We start from the raw sequence: 5,788 nt of genomic DNA, 5'->3' as shown, positions 1-5,788 counted from the left end.
CTGACTGGATATCCAGAGCCCATTTTCAAAGACTTAGTGCTCTGACACAAGGCTCAGCTATTTACACATCCTCAGAGCTTCTTGGTAGAGTGCATTGTCTAACAGCAGTGGAGAATGTTTGTGTTACAGCATTGCCTTCATCTTCACTTCCTGAGATGCCATGGGCTTAGTGAAAGAGAAGGTCCACTTGGACCCAGATTGTTCACTAACTGTTAAGTAGGGATCACAGAAAGCATCTGAGCCAGTTTGCTACTTACAGGAATGTCTCCAATATTAAAGGCTGTATGAAATAGAATTTGTAGGGTCTTGGTTAATTCTTTTTGCAGATTTAGAATACCCATAAGAGAGTCCATATGATTCTGGTAGTCTATTTCAGGTCTCTGTTGGAAATGAACAGGTAGTCAGTTTCAGAACTCAAGGTAATATCTATGTAGAATGAAGACTAGATTTAGGAGTGAGATGGGTTTCAAACTTTGTATGGAGTCAGCTGAAACTCTTGATGACTGACACCTGGCTCACCTTTGGTCATCTTGATTAATTGATTTGGGCCTCAGGACTGTAAAAAGATCCTTGACAAATTCGGTTGCTGCATAGCAAGGTATTAAGGGCAACTAGTACAGGTCAACAATTATTCCATTGACTTTGAAATTCTATAATGCTGGCTTGATTTTGTTATGTAGCAGATATAATGTGCTTCCATTATAAAAGTACATCTAAAATAGCATTACAGATGAATGGATGTGACAGTCTTTGGGTAGCCCTGGCTGTCTTAGAACTCCCTCTGTCGGCCAGACAGGCCTCAAACACAGAGATCTGCCTGCCTCTGCCTCCCAGTCCTGGGACTGGAGGTGTGGGCTGCTGCTACCACCACCATTGAGCTAGGATACAACAGTCTTTAGAACAGGCATTTTTTTGTTTCTGGAGTGTCAGCATTCAGTGAAATCAAACATTAATTATAGTATAAGACATTGATGAGTCACCCATAATGAATACTTGAGAGTCTACCTGAATTTTCTGTAACTCAAAAAGGGCTGCAACAGCTCCAGGGAGAACTCATGAGAGCCCCATCTCTAAGCTCTTCAGAGCATTAGGATCATCTGAGGAGTTAAGACACAGCTTCTTGGCCCCATTCACAATATGGTTTCTTCGGCCAGGGTAAGGGTCATGAATTTGCCTAACTCCCTCATATGGCACTGGGGCTGGTGATGCAGAGATCTGTGTGAGTAGCTCACTGAAAAAGCTACACAGGTCTGTTGTGGCCAATTTTTAGCCCTGAGGATACCGACTCATGTTCAGTTACTAAGATCACAAATAATGTTACCTGTGAGTTTAAATAGCAAGCAGTTATATTTTAGATCTCGTAAAAGCCCAAATAGAAATTATCGTATTAGGGGACTGGAGAGATGGCTCAGAGGTTAAGAGCACCAACTGCTCTTCCAGAGGTCCTGAGTTCAATTCCCAGCAACCACATGGTGGCTCACAACTATCTGTAATGAGATCTGGTGCCCTCTTCTGGTGTGCAGATATACATGGAAGCACATGTTGTATACATAATAAATAAATAAATAAATCTTTAAAAAAAAAAGAAATTATCATAGTAGAATCATGGTCACCTGAAAATCCGGAAGGCGGACCCTATTACCTCGTCCTACGATATATTGAAGGGTGGTTGTTGCTTCATACCATTTCATCAAAGCCTGGTCCTTAATGCGTGCTCCAAAATGATCCAGTGCCACCTCATCATAGTAATAGTGACTCTAGGAATGAAGTGAGAATTTAGGGAAAGAGATGGGAATGGGACAAGTTAAAATTTCAGGTAGGAAAATGTGTTTGGTTGTTCCTGGGTGGCTGGTTTGTCCTTTGAATTCCAGAAACTTCTTTTTTTTCCTGCAGGCAGGCTGCCCCCAAGAGCAGCCAACCAGACTAGTCACTAGTCTTTCTACAAACTGGCTTTTCTATGGATCAGATATGTTAACATAGGCACTGTCTGTTTCATTCATTAGTGTATAGATCCAAGACAGATGCCTAGCACAGATTTACTAAAAAGTTCAGAGCAGATTTACCCTAATAATGCTAACATACTAATAGTGACTATGAAATTGTATTTTGAGATAAAATTGTTTATTATGAACAAGGCAGTGGTGTTTGACTTTAATGCCAGCACTCAGGAGGCAGAGTCAGGCAGATGTCTGAGTTTAAGGCCATCCTGGTCAACAGATTTCCAGACCAGCCAGAGCTACACAGAGAAACCCTGTCTTGAAAAAACAAAACAAAAACAAACAAACAAAAAGTAATTCATTCTGCCACTATTGGCTATTGCCCAAATAATTTTGGAAACTCAACTGAGGAAATTATGATTCTCCTCATAACCTGTAGCTTGTTGTCACAGTTGTAAATCAGCAAAGTCCCACTACTGAACCATTCTTTCACCTAGTGTTAGCCTGCATAGTAAGAAGTTTGCAAATGTACCACTACACACATCAAAACAATGTCCTCCCTCATAGTTGTCCAAGAGCCTTACTAACCAGGAAATGACAAGCATCACTGATGTTCATCTGTAAGCAGGCAACTTGATGTATAATAGTTAGAGACGGATCCGGAATGATCTCTGGTTTTGCCCTTCTCCTAGGAGCCATTTCAGCAACAGGAAATGCCTCCCACAAAATGTTCTACCCACTTCACCAAATAGCCTCTTAAATACTAAGAAGAATGACCCAGCTCACTCCTTGCAATAAAATGGAATCACTACCACCTGAGACTTCAGCTGCTAATCTGTCAGTAAAGATATCTTGTCTGGGTAAGGAAATCAAGTAGAACAGAGAAAACTGAATTAGAATGGGATGCCTTCTAAATTTCTCAATGGTCAGTCTTTCAGCTCATTTTCTTTTTTTAATTATGATTATTAATTAAATTTATTCATTTATTTTTACGTCCAGACTGCAGTTTCCCCTTCCTCTTCTCCTCCCATTCTCTTCCCTTTCTCCAATTCCCAATCTACTCCTCCTTTGTTTCTGTTCAGAAAAGGGCAGATATCCTCCCGTGGACATCAGCAAAACCTAGCATATCAAGGTGAGGTAGGATTAAGCTCCTCCCCTTGTATTAAGGCTGGGCAAGGGAACCAAGTATGAGGAATAGGTTCCAGGAAGCCAGCCAAAGTTAGGGACAGGTCCTGCTCCCACCACTAGGAGTCCCACAAGTAGATTGAGCTACACAACTGTCACACAAATGTAGAGGGCCTAGGCAGTCCCAGGCAGGCTCCCTGGTGGTCAGTTCAGTCTCTGTGACCTCCTATGAGTCCAGGTTAGTTGACTCTGTGGATTTCCTTGGGACAACCTTGACCCCACTCTGGCTCACACAATCCTTCCTCCTTCTCGTTTTCTATTTGAGAAGGCAGGGTTATATACTTCCTGAAGAGTAGCATGAATTATCTTTAATTTCTCACATGGCATAGCATGCTCGACACATAGGATCTGAGGAGCTTGTTGAGGGCACATGTCTGTTTATAGCAAACACTATAACCCCTTCCCTCCTCATACATAGTTGAGCTTACAGTAGTGTATGGTAGAGTTCTGAAATATCATAACCCTGTCCACTGCAGGAGTCATACAGATTTCATTGATAAACTGGCACTTTAAATTAGCCTTGTAAGCAGCAGGAAGATGAAGAAGGGGGAAATTTGTCTTTCTGACTGCCCACCCATGCTTCCAGGCTTCTGGAATAGCAGAAAGCCTGTTGGAGAGGTCTGTTGCAGTCTTGAGCCTCATTCTAGAAGCAAGGCCTTCTACCTGCAGCCCTAATAGAAACACACAGCTGTAGCTGCCAGATGAGGCAGTAATCACCCTACCTCACAATTGGCATCTTTTAGGTTCCTTCCTTAGTCTTTCTTGTTCTTTCTTCAAAGGACTGGATTGGCTCAGCATGCACCTGTTTCACTATTAAGGCTGACAATGGGATGTCTGAAGGTCTGTGCTGAGTTACTGTTGATGAAAATGTGTTTGACATGCAAATAAAGCTGAAACTTCTTCTATACCTGGTAGATCTCAACCCTGAGCTAACCCTTGCCTGCTAGAAACGCCCAGAAATAGCAGCTGTCCAGGCAGATGCCAGACTGTAATCCACCTATTTTGAGCACAAGAATCTTGATGTATGAGACAGTTTTAAAGAAACAGAGTTGCCTCAAAGTCCATCCCTGTGAGGTGTTGGACGATGAAGCCCCTTGAGGGAGAATTCATGCTAAGGAAAGGAGCCAGACTTTCAAACTCGGGACAGAATCAAACAAGATAGTCATAAAGAATGAACAAGTATAAACATGTGTTTTATATATCATTTTGTTTTCTGTACTCTTTGCTCTTTTTGGGGCCCCACTACCCAGCTCACAAATAAATTACACATGGAGCTTATTGTTACTTATAAATGCCCATCTTTAGTTTGGCTTGTTTCTAGCAAGCTTTTTTTTTAATTTTTTTTTTTAAAGTTAAATTTCCCTGTCTACCTTTTGGGCTTTTATCTTTTTCTACTTCTGTACATCTTTCTTTCTTTCTTTCTTTCTTTCTTTCCTTTTCTCTTTCTTTCTTTCTCTTTCTTTCTTTCTTTCTTTCTTTCTTTCTTTCTTTCTTTCTTTCTTTCTTGTCATGTCTGGCTGAATGGCTGGTTTTCTCACTCCTTGATCTTCTTCTCCCAGATTTTTCCTCCTATTTATTCTCTCTTCCTGCCAGTCCCACTTATCCTCTCTCCAGCCAAGCTATTGGCTGTTCAGCACTCTATTAGCCCAATCAGGTGTTTTAGACAGGCACATTAACACAGCTTCACTGAGTTAAACAAACACAACATAAAAATGTGTACCACATCTTTGAATCTTAAACAAATGTTCCACAGCATAAACAAACATAACACATCTTAATATTCAGCAACAGACTTGCATGATCATGTCTGTTTATCTTTTTTTACTTTTAAAATCACAAATAATTTTAAACCTGACCTCCAAAATCTCATAATGCTGTATAATAATTACACCCTTATTGAAAATATCATTCTTGAGTTTTATTTTGTCTATCAATATGGACTGGATTTCATCTGCTACTACAATTCCTTTTATGTTTAATTTTGTATCATAATATTGACTTAAAATACTTTTGTATTTGGGAGGTTTTTTTTCAATGAGGTATAGTAGTTTTATACTTACAAAGGAATGAAAACAAGAAATAAAAAAGAAAGGACATGACTGCCCCTAGGTATGGTGGAGGAGAAAGTTTACTGTAAATATGTAGGAAAGCATAGTCAGAGGAGGCAGGGACATCTGTGAAAGTCCAGAGTGGACATGACCAGACTGAGCTGGGCAATGTGAGGAGATGGGGAGGGGAAGGGCCGTGGGAGAGAGGTGCAGCAGCCAGGAAGCCAAAGGTCCTTAAATGTCTGGATTATACAGGGAGGAGCCTCTGGTCGGGCTTGAGGGGGTGAGAGTGGGCAGAGATCAGACTTGTCCCTGAGTTGGAGAGTTCAGGATAGAGTACAGGGTATGTGAGCCATATCCTGTAATAGGTAGGGACTGAGGGATGTTGGGAGAACCAGGAGGCCAAGTCTAACTTTCATATGTTAAATAGATACCTCAGCTGTTTGTCCAGGATTTGAAACTTGACAATACAATATAGTAGTTCTGTTACCCAGCCTTAAAATTCATGCTAATGTATTTTTATGTTAGGAACCTTTAAACTGATCTTGAGTAGTTATTATATATAACTAATTATGCGATATAGTTTTGCTTCTGTCCTAGGACAATAGAACAACTTCC

The sequence above is a fragment of the Cricetulus griseus genome, chromosome 4 (assembly GCF_003668045.3).
Source record: "Cricetulus griseus strain 17A/GY chromosome 4, alternate assembly CriGri-PICRH-1.0, whole genome shotgun sequence".
Classification (NCBI taxonomy): Eukaryota; Metazoa; Chordata; class Mammalia; order Rodentia; family Cricetidae; genus Cricetulus; species Cricetulus griseus.
The sequence above is the reverse complement of the archived record's forward strand: the minus strand, read 5'-3'. Positions refer to the sequence as shown.